The 11,476-nt window shown below is 55.3% G+C and overlaps 1 protein-coding gene across 9 annotated transcripts in view; it reads left to right on the plus strand.

Moving 5' to 3' along the window:
* The window catches only part of BSN (bassoon presynaptic cytomatrix protein), a 75,105-nt gene that overhangs the window by 40,617 nt on the left and 23,012 nt on the right, over window positions 1-11,476 (plus strand). The window lies entirely within an intron of this gene.

Here is an 11,476-nt window from a genome sequence, read left to right on the forward strand (position 1 = left end):
GGCGGCCTGTGGGCACTGGAGGCTGTGGCTGACCAGTGGACAGAAGGAGCTATAGTGGTGAGGGAGCCCAAATGTGCACTGTCCAGTTGTCTTGCTTGCCCTGCTATACGTTACACAGCTTTAAATAAGTCATTTACGTGACTTACCAGAAGTACAAGTGCCTGGAGCTTCCTCCCACCTCGTCGTGTTTCCTGCAGGAGCCTGGCTGCTGGCTCCAGCTCGTGGTGGTCTGCCCACCAAGTCGGAGCTGGCACTTTCGGGCACTCCCCCTTGCCCCAGCCTGGTGGTGTGCAGGTAGGAAAGAGGTTTCCATTGCAGGCAGGCAGACGCAGGGCCGTTTTGCTAGGATTTAAGGCATCCTGCCTTAAATCAGCGCCTGCTATGGATGCAAGTGATGTGGCAAGAGCTGGCCTGGAGCGTGATTGCCCCGCGCTGCGTGACGCGTTCCCAGTAACCCCAGCTGACCCCAATTGACTCCGGTGGTTTTGTGTTAAGGAACAAATGAAGTGCGCATGTTGTGCCACTAAATGAGCGTGGCAGGATGCCCCTTTGCCTAATTAACCAGCCTGAAACAGGAGCTGGGACACGTCTCGTCCGAGGCTGCTGCTGCTCCCCAGCACAAGGCTGGGACCTCTGACAGTGCCGTGCCTCCGCGGGGCCCTCTCACGGAGTCGTGTCCCTGCCACACAGCATCTGCATCCTGACAGGAATTGGCATTTATTTTTGTGCTTTAATGTGTTATAAAAGGATGCTTTTCATAATGCTCAGGGTGTGCCGTCCATCTCCCAGCCCGGTGTCAGCAAATTTCTTGTTTCTCTGTCCTTGCTACAGCTAAAGAAAAACTAGGGGCGACGTGCTTGTCTCCTTCGTGGGACACATTCCCTTGTGGCTGGTCTTTGTGGGCAGGTGTTGGCGTTACAAGGAGCATTCGGGTGGAAAGGGGGAGAAGAGTGGTGGCGGGGAGTGCCGGGCTGCTGCCGTGCTGCAGGTGGGAGCCGCCAGCCACAGCTCCGTGCCTGGGGCCTCCCGGCCCCTTCCAGGGCACCCGTGCTGTCAGGGGGAAGCAATCAGCCCCTAGCTCCTGGCCGAAGAGGATTAGCGGGGCTGAGGGAACGCTGCCAGCTCCGTGCTGTCCCCTGGCCCTGGGGTTGCCCAGGAAGAGCCGGTGGGAGCAGGCCCCGGGTGGTGCCGGCAGCGCTGCGGGTGGGGAGGGTTCCGGCCCGATGTGCCCCCGTGTGGGCCCGACGGCCCCCAGCCACCCCGTGAGCGGGGACAGTGTCTCAAGGTTCGTGCACGTCCGTTTCTGACAGAACCCGGGGTCTTCTCTTCCTCCTGTGGCTCCCGATGTAGCAGGGAGCAGCTGTCGTCCGTCCCCGTGACGGGTGCCCCTCTGGGGCTGTTTTTCTCCTTAAATCATGCATCCTGGTGGTGACAGCTTGGCAGGGCAGCAGCTGCGCAGGGTCCCATGACTGCAGATTTTAAAATTTTCTTAATTTTTATTTCATTCCTCATTAGGACAGCCCTTTTGCTAAGTAGGTCCATGCCATTCAGCAGCGTACGTGGCTGCGGCCGCTTTTGGGGAGACACCGTGCTCTTGCTGCATTTTTTAGCTGTTATCTCCCGGCTGAGTTCTGACAACGGGCTCAAAGCATGGGCGAGCGGCGTCACCTTGCCACAATTTTGTACCCCACCCCAAGAAACTGCAAGTTACTGCAGGGCTGGGAGCTTGCCGTAGGACTGAGAGCCGGTGCCAGGCTGCAAATAATCAGGTCAGCCACCTGAACTGAAGGCAAAACGAGAGAGCCGTCTATGACAGCACGATGTGGAAGTCGGCTTTGCCTGCGTGAGCCTGCAAATCCCTTTACGAATGGGTAATTAACAGCTTGCTGTGACTCAGGAGTTTTCCCTACTGCTTAACATGCTGTAATTAACCCAGCCTGCCCGGGTCCTGCTGCCTGGACCCAACGGGGAAAGCACAGGGCTGAAGTCGGGCTGAGTTTTGGTTATGGTGTATGACCAAGCAAATTGGGTTGAATTAAGAGCAGAGTCCCAAAATGGACCTCACTACTGCTTTCTCTGCAGAATCCCTGGAGACGTGTCTGCTGCAGACACTGGTCTTCTGCTGGCCGTGTCTTTCTGAGCTTCCAGAACCAGTTGCAGATGCTGAGCTTCTTGTTGCTGAACCTGCTGTCAGCTTGTGGCCACTTGGAAAATCATCTCAAGAACTGCTGTGCCTTTACTCAGGAAAAACAACAGAGTCACGGATTCATTTCCTCCCTTAGGAGCAATTATATTATTAATAGACAGATGTCATCTGTGTGCTAACCCTTCTGATGAGTGCTTTGGAGGAAGCCGCTGCCTACGCGTGCAGGTTGTTTTCAGTGGGAAAAAAAAAAACACTGGAAAAAAAGCAAACTATGTATAAAAGCAAACTATGTATTCCTGGGGTGACAGTGGGGCAGGGGACTTGCGTTTGCAGGCGGTGCCTGCGGAGCCTGGGCTCACAGGGGTCTTCTGTGGAGCCATCCCAGCCACTGAAGCCCTAAGAAGCAGCTCCACCGTTTCCTGCTTCAGCCCAGGCTGGGGACACAACGGGTGCGCTCCCAGCACGTGCAGGACATCTGAGCAGAAGGTAGGCTTAGTGCCACCTCCGGAGTCTCCTAAGAGATTTGCTGGAGTTTGAGCTTGAGCGAGAAGCCAGCTTGCTTCCCTCGCTCGTGCTGGCAGTGGTACCGCACGGCGATGCTGCCGCTGCGTCCCAAGGGGCAACTTGACCCCTGCTGCCAAGTGGTGTCACCTCCCGCCACGTCACGGTGCTGCAGCTGCCTGGACTTGGGTTTGCTTTAGCTGATGGTGAAGCTTTATCCTTACAGTATCGATCCGGCCGCTTCCTAAAAAGCATGAGGGGATAGTTTAGGGATGCTCTTTTTGTCCTTATAACAGGGCTAGCTCTCTGTGTCATGCCCTGGCCCTCGCAAAGCTTTGAATGCTTTTGCCAGCTCATTTCAGTAGCTGCTACAACTTTTCCGAATGCTGATGGCATTCTGTGCAACCTCTGCAGAACGGACTCATCTTTCAGAAAGCTGCCCAAGCTGTCCCCGCTCGGACGGAGGGGACGGGGACTTGGCAGGTGGGTGCGCAGGGCCATGCTCGGGGGGGCTTGGTGCTCCCATGGGTCAGGGGCGATGGACAGCAGCACCCCCCAGCACGGGGAAGGCCTGAGTGACTTCCTATAGCTGGAGCTTCGCCATCCAGAGCTGCCTGGGGAAAGACTGTGAGCAGATCAATCACTGCTCCATGTGCTTCTGTGCGCTTAGCAAGGAGTTACTGTTGTGCGTGTGAAAGGTTGGAGGCAGCAAAAACAGGGAAAGTCCAAGTCTGGAGAGGAAGCAGAATAAGCTAAAGCTGCCACAGTGCTTTGTGGATGTCAGAGGGGACCCTGTACACGTGCTGGAGAGCACGGAGCCCAGTTGTGGTGTCTGCAGGACTACGTGGGTCAGAGCCACGGTCTGGAGATGTGGTGGGCAGAGAGGAGCGGCTATTTTTGCTTGAGATGGCGAGGGGATTTGGCTGTTCCTGTTTCCATCCCTGGGGAGCAGGCTCAGATTATCCTGATGTGCTCTCAGACCATTACACAACCTGGCACTTCTTTCTTTCTTTTTTTCTTTAACGTGCTATGTTAGTACTTCATGTGGGAACACATTAGGACATTTAATCGAGCATTTAATTGGCTTTGTAGCACTGGATTTCTGAGTGGGTTGGGGACTGCGGAAGAGGTGCTTGGTTTTTCAGCTGTGACAGGAGCATCCCGGACTTTCTGTGTTGGTGTCAATCCACCTTCCAAGCCAGCATCGTTTCTTGTTATGAACCCAGCAGCATTTTGCAGTTAGAGCCCGCAGTCTTAAGCATCTGCAACCATCCATGGAATAAATTGATAGTGAGGAGAGGGGCTGCTGATGGTGAAATGAGCAGGACTGGTGGGGAAGAAGCTACTGCAGATGAAGGTGGGATTACTGCTTGGGATGTGCACGTGTTGGGGACTGCAGCTCAGGCTATTCCATCCTTCCCACATCAAAACCGGTGCTGGCAAAGCGCAGAGGCACAGCAAGGCTCCGTGGGCACGCTGATGCCATGCTGCTGGAGCAAGCCACGCTGCTGAAACCTTCGTCAGCCCTGCGCACGCTGTGTCCTTTACCAGCTCCTGCAGGGCGGAGCAGCAGGACCCGAAAGGCGGTTGGTGGTCCTACACCCCCAGCTCTGGGGGTCGAGCTTTTGTATTAAAATGAAGAAAAAAAAAATCAACCTTCCTGCTATGTTAAAAATCAGTGTTGAAGGGACTGGGGGTGCGCTGAGTGTCTGGTTGCTTCCTCCTCCTCTAGCCCTGTTTGCATGGCTGATGCAGGGCCAGGGGGTGCTTGCAGCAGCTGCACTGGGGGATTTTACCTTCACAGAGGCATTTCCCCCAGGATTGCTCCACTCTGGAACTCTCTTGCCACACTGTCTGCTTGTATGGGGCTGCTCGAGGGCTGTGCCCCTTGCCTGTGGCCTTGTTCCCTCCTGCACTTCATCCATCCTTGCCTCCCATTGCAGGAATCGCTCTTAACAAGAGGGATAAAGAGGGATAAAGGCTGCCTTGTGAATAATTTGTCAGATATATGGGTCAGGAACTGGCTGGAAACATTTAATTAAATACCTTTTTGGTTGCCATGTGCCACTTACTTGAAAGGGAAACAGTTCGTGTTTGATTTCTGGAGGTGTGAAATCCTCATAAAAGCTGGGTGCAGGTGCTGCCTGGCAAAATCCCGAACAGTGGAAGCTGCTTTAGTATTTATTTGTGCTGATTTTCTGCTCTTCCCAAAGGAACTTCCTGGGATGGATCCCTGGGACTTGGCTCTCAGCTTGTAGAGGAGTTGGGTGCCAACCCTTTGCAGATGCTTTGAGCCCCCCAGGCACCCACCTGCCCCTTTACCTGCTTAAAAGCCCTCGCACGCCTGGCGCCCAACCTCCTGGCGCTTGTGGATTTCGGCTTTTCCCGTGTGTGTGTTTTGGAGTTGTAAAGCCTGATGCTTTAATAGTCTTGTTTTGTACGTAAGGCTGTAAGCCAGCTCCTTGTAAATAATCAGAAGTTTATAGGGGATTAGCAGGGAGGCATATTTGTCAACATAAATGATTGCAATTAAAAGCTGAGGTATTAACGTAGTTGCCTATGCCTGATCCTGCAGCAATTGCACTTTTTCAATGTCGATTTTTTTCCTCCAGTTTCTATGCCCATGAGCAGCCTGAAAGGGTTCTTCTCCGGGTGCCCGGGGACCTGTCAGACCAGCGTCCCCAATGCAGAAATGCATGTGCTACAGCACGTTAATAGCTAGTGTAGGCCACATAACAAATAAGATGTATATTAGTGTTGCTAACGCTGATGCAGACAGCCCTGGTCAGCCCCGAGCAACTGGACGAGGAACGTGCCACGAGACGGAGCTTGCAGAGGGAGCATGGCCACGGGCAGACTGCATCGCCTGGCATCGGCTGGAGCAGGCTTGCCTGCAGTCTTGGAAAAGCTGGCCCAGAAGTGTTTATCGCGTCCTGCCTTGGGAGGAGGTTCTAGCGGTGGTGCCTGAAAGGGCACCTGGCGTGAGAGCTGGGCAGCGTGCAAAACGAGCACAGTTGCTTCCTCTTTCTGCTGCAATCCCAGCAAAACGCAGGTGCTCGCCCTGCACAAGTACCGAGCTGCACTGAAAATCCCCGAAATCTCATTGCCAGCTCTTGCCTGAAATTCCCAAAGAGGGCGAATGCTGCGAGCAACCCCTCACCTGGGTGTGGAAGCGAGGTGAGGCGGCCTGGGAGCCTGGTGGGTGCACTCAGCGTGGCGGCGGCGCACCCGGAGCTGAGGGCAGCTGGCAAGGCTGCTCCGTGCTCCCGCTGCAAGGGGAAGGATGCCAACAGCGCCAGCACTCCAGAAATTTCCAGGGGAGCCTCCTGAGCGGGCAGGAGGAGATGCAAAACTTCTTTTTAAATCTGCCTGCCTCGTTTGTGGGGCAGGGAGAAACTGTGGGGGGCAGAGGTGTCACCAGGCGCTCCCCTAACTGCACCACAGAAATGTTTCCGCTTCCGAAGGTTCTCCTGGTTCCAAAAAGCTCTCGAGGTGCTTCTGGAAGCAATTCACCAACGCAGCAAATAGTTCCAGCTAATTAAGCCTGTTCCCAAAGCCCCCGATAATACTTTGCAATTCCAACAGTTTTCCAGCCTGCTTGGAAGAGCAGCAGCTTTGAAGGAGCAGCTGCTGCCGTGTACCCGTCCGCGCTGCGCGGGTGCAGGAATTATCGTGCTCTCTCCTCTCCGCCTGTCCTGGTGCGGCCTGGAGCTGCAGGCTGCCCTGTCGCCAGCTCCGCACGGGCTGGGGGAGCTGGAAGCTCTCGGGCAGGGAGGATCCTTGCAGCCCTAGAGGCGCTCAGGCTGGGTTGCGCAGAAGCCCCGCAGAGGGGAGCGCTCCCAGCTCCCCCCAGCCTCGCGGGCAGGAGCTGGCGGAGCCAGGGCTGCTCCCCGAGGGCCTTTGCAGGGGCTCTGCCTCCGTTTGGCACGGATTATTTCGGTTCTTCTGTTTGTGCCTTGCTGCGAGGCTGTGCTGAGCCAACGGCAGCTGTTCCTGCGAAGTGGTATTTGAAAACCAGGGCAAGCTTCTCCCACATCTTTGCTCTCCTTGCCTGGAGTTCCCACCCGAGCCCTGGGCTGCCTCAAAGCTCCTCCCGGCAAGTGCCACGAAAACGCCCCGAAACCATGCAGCAGAGCAGGGAGCTCGCTGCAGAAGCCTTCTCCTCTGCTTCTGCTCCTCGCCGTTATCTTCCCACTGCCATCTGCCGCGCGTGCTAAAATAAGGCAGCACGTTGGGGACGAGGTGTGCTGTGCTCGGGGAGCCCCACGTGGCCCTGCCGGGCTGCACGAGCGCTGGCTTGGCGCGGTGAGCGGGGCGCGTGGGGCCCTGTGCTGGTCCCCTCGCGTGGTGGCAGCCCAGGGGCAAGGAGCTGGCACCGAGGGCAGGGTTTGGCTCCTCCATCTGGGGGTGCCTGGGCAGAGGTGGCTGCGGAGGCAGCTCTCCGTGACCACAGGCGCCTCCTGGGCACAGCTTTGGGCTCCCCACCCTGGCCATGCTCTCCCTCCCGGGGCGGATGGTGACTTGCTGATGTGTTTGAGGCAGTTACAAACGAACCTTGCCTCGAGGGACCTTAAGCACGTGGAGAAAAGCCCCAGTCCTTCGTGCCTCCTTCATCCTGTGATTCCTTTTCTTCTGCTCTCCTTGGGGAGCAGGAGTGGCCGCAGGGGAATGGACCCAGCAGCACCTTTGCCACTGTCTCCGTGGGCACGATGAAACTTCTGGAAGCCTTCCCAGGGCCGTGCCGTACCCCGAGGTGAGCGCTGGAGGCAGGATGGTTCTCGGCTGGCGCTCAGCAGCAGGAGCGGTACGGCAGAGCGAGGACCCGTGCTGACTCCTACATTTCTCACGATGCAAATGCAAGCAGAAAGGCGAAGTTACAGGCGGGTACCGACATTTTTCACACGTTTTGGCCCAGAGGCCTCGTTGCCCGGAGTTGCTCAGAGCACGGCATATCAAAACGTTGCCATCAGGATTCGGTGGGGCTCTGCCCACCTCCCCGGGGTGTGCTTCCAAGGAGGTAGCAGCGGTGGCTTCCCTTTGTTCCATCATTAGAGAGCTCAAATCCTCCTTTTCCTCAGAGGGGAGGACTTTAAAGTATGCTGTATGTCTCAGCTGCTTTGTTCTGTGTCTTATGTGATGGCTTGGGTTTGGTGTGTTTTTTTTTTTGGTGGGATATTTTTAATTGTACGTGCGGAGCCCAAAGAGCACCCGATTCCCAAGCCTGCTCAAGCAGAAGCGTACAGATTTCAGCGGGCTTTAGTTGACGCGGAGAACAAATATTCTCACAGAAGACCTAGTTTGGGAAAGAGAGAAGCAATGGGGTTGGGAACAGCCCCTGGCAGCGTGAGCGTGGGACAGGGCCAGTGCTGTGGCGGTGCCTGGGGGCTCTGGGCTGCCCCGGGTTCCACCCTGTGGCGCTGGGCACGGCACGGCTGAGCAACACCCGCTGCTGCCTTGCAATTGCAGGCGTGGGTGAGTGGGCATCAGCACGCACGCTGCTCCGACAGGGCTTGGCGTCTGCGAGGTAACTGTGAAATTCCCATCTTTATGTAATTTCCTGACTCGCCTGCAACTGTTAAGCATGACCAAGAGTCATCTGTTTGCCGAGAGCAAATGGCGCATCAGGAAAAGGAGAGCAAAGTGGGGCTGGGCAGCAGTGTTTGTAAGAAACGTGGGCTTTTCTTTGGGCTGGGAGTCGGGGCAGCGTGCCCAGTCTTCAGAGCAGCAGCAGCAGGTTTCTGGGGTGCCCCCAAAGCCCTCCTACCACGGGGTCTGTTGCGATGTGGTGAGGGTCCGTGCGGCGCGGGTCCGCCTGGGGCTGCGGGGGACGAGGCCCCACGCGCGTCTGTCGCTGCAGAGAGGGCAGCTGGAGAAGGAGAAGCCGTCACAGATGCACATCAAACCGAGCAAATAGCCCTGTTGTTAATTTAAAAAAAAAAAAAAAAAGCAACCATTTTACGTGGATGTCACCATTTCATTTCAGCTTCTTGGCTTCGTTCTTGCTCCGTATTTTCATTTTATCTTGAGATTAAAGATCTCAGCCGCAATAACGGCCCCAGCCCCGGCAGGCAGCTGCAGACATCGGGCTGCACCGTCAGAGCGGCTCAGCCCCGTGGCGGGCTGCGCAGGACTTCCCCGCTCCCTGTTCCTCCATGCCCGTAAGCGTTGTGCTGAAGCACATCACCGCTGATTCTGCTTGAAAAGAGGCAGACGCTGGGGTCTGGCAGCCGCCTATCGTTCTCAAGACGCCGATGCTGAGGTCGGACCCACGGAGATGTTTTGGTGGAGCTGGGACCGGAGCGGGATCGGCCCGGCTGGACCCCAGCAGGGGGGAGCTGCCAGCCGCGCTGCCCGAGCTGTGCTGCAGGGAAGGGGATGGACGAGGGCACGCAAGGCCCCGGCACGGGAGGGTGACGGTGTGTGTAATTGGGGGAGTAAAAGGGCTCATCCGTCTCCGCTGTAGCCATCTGCGTTCCTTTTTGCAGCCTTTTACTGTAATAGATTATTGACCTGCACGGAAGCGTGAAAGATCAGGGGAGTTAATTTTTCAAACTTACCACTTGATGTATTCCATAAAGGTAGGTCGTTTAATTAAAATACTTCTGCTGCTGGATTCGGAACTCGTGATCTTGAGGCTTGGAGCAAGGCCTATGGTTTTTTTTTTGTTTTTGTTTTTGAAAGAGCAGTCATTTAAAGGAGTCAAACAGAAACTAAAGTTCCCAGTTATCTCGGAATACATGGATTTCAGGGTGAAAATGCTGGCAGGGGCCACGTGAGGATGTAGAAATAGAACATAACAGAGGAGGAAAGAAAGGAAAGGCTGAAATCCCTGGGAGCCGTGGGTTACTCCCAGGATGACTGTGACGATACACGTGTGTCTGCGTAGCACGGGCTGCCCCCAGCATGAAGGTGAGGCCCTTGGTGACATTTTCCACGAGCTGGGCGGCCAGAAGAGCCCAAAGGTGACACACACACCGCCCACAGGGGTGTAGGACAGCCGCCTGCTGGGTGTGAGGTGCAGGCAGTGAGTCTCGGTCGCGGCGCATCCAGCCACCTCGGTGGGGAAGGTAATCTCTGCTGGGAAAAGGCTGCCATTAGCTCTACAACTCTGAAAATGTTATGTAATTCCGCAGACACCGTGGGCCATCAGCTTGTACTGATGGCTCTTCAACGTGCTTTAAAAATGATCCATCACGGGCATGAAATAGGTTCAAACCCCGAAGGAGGGAGGTGGTCAGGGTCTGCCCTCACTGCTGCTGTTCTGGCTTGCGGGGGGACACAGCGATCCCCGGGGGGTAGCCGGTGAGGATGCTGATTTTCTTCTGCTTTGCAAGCAAGCGGCTGCTGCCTGGCAGACGTGGGGCTCTCTGCAGCTCAGAAGAGAGCAATCAGACAGCTTGAATCTGCTTTTATCAGAGGCAGAAAATTGCTCGTTGGATGGCTGGGTATTTTAGTCAACACTGGTGCCTATGAAAAAGCAAGGTTTTGATTAAATAAGATTTTTCAGATAAATTTAGCTTATCATGGGCTTTTTTTCCCCCTTTCTAGCGGAAAAATGAACAGAATACTATAGTTCTTTTCTGCAGTTTTGCTAGGTTTCTATTTGCAAGCATTATTTTGCTGCAGACTTGAAATCTTCCACGGACAGGTTCCAACGGCTTCCAGAGAGGAGCAGTTACTCCATCAGTGCAGGCACGGTGACAAAGGCATGAAATAATAGCACGCAGCATCTTGCTCCAACGTTGTGCCCATGCAGCAAGAGGAGCTAAGAGACAGCGATCGGGGCCGGGGCTCCTGGCGGCCCGCTGTACGTCCCCTGGGCGTTCTTGCAGAATTATTGTTATGCAGACGGCATTTGGAGATCCTCCCGCTACTGTTAACCTTGGCTGAGAGCTACATCCTGATAATGTGGGCTGTGAACGATAAGGCTGCCTGGCAGGCTGATAAATCTGTTTAAGGAGGACTTCTTCCCCGAGTAAATTACAATGCACGTGGATCGATTGGAACAAAAACGAACGATGTGTTACTGCTTTATGGTTGGGGGGATAACGTCCCCGCTCTGTGCTGCTGGGCTCGCTGCAGGACAGGACCACGTCCTGTCTTCTGCGTGGCTCACTGATGGTCCTCGCAGCCTGGTTCGCGGTGGGAGAGGCTCAGAGTGGCCATCAGGAAGGATTTCTTCACGCAGAGGGCGGCTGGGCACTGGAATGGGCTGCCCAGGGCAGTGGGGAGACCCCAGCCCTGGAGATATTTGAGAGACGTGGAAGTGGCACCAAGGGACGTGGTTCAGTGATGGGACTCGGTTGGCCAGGCTGCTGGTTGGGCTTGGTGATCCTGAAGGACTTTGTGGGATATTTTCTACTGGCGTAGCAGGGATTGTATTTCGTCATTTTTTGTCTCTTCAGCCTTTACCTTTTGCAGTCAGTGGTTGCCACTTCTCATCCTCCAGCACTGCCGGGAGCTCCCTTGCTCCTGCTGGATGTGTTCAGCTCCACGTCCCCCTTCCCCATGTTCCTGCAGTGCCGCCACCAGCCCCAGGAAACCCTGCCCAAGAAGGAGTGCCGTGCCTCCCCCCGGCAGCCCCCAGTGCTTTGGGGGCTTTCTGTTCCCCTTCTTCCCGGCAGGGTCCTCACCGAGTCCATCCGTGGCCTGTAAATGATTCAGATAGTTTTATAAATGTCACATTACAGGAAAATAGGAAAATATGGACCTTCCTGGGGACAGCCGTAGCTAATCTTTGAAAAACAGACCCAACCCTCTTCTGGTTTAATACTGTTGGCTATATTTTATTGCGAACAGAAAATCTTCTTAATTCTTCATCCATTTGGA

This window comes from Anser brachyrhynchus (genome assembly GCF_964034855.1).
Source record: "Anser brachyrhynchus genome assembly, chromosome: 10".
Classification (NCBI taxonomy): domain Eukaryota; kingdom Metazoa; phylum Chordata; class Aves; order Anseriformes; family Anatidae; genus Anser; species Anser brachyrhynchus.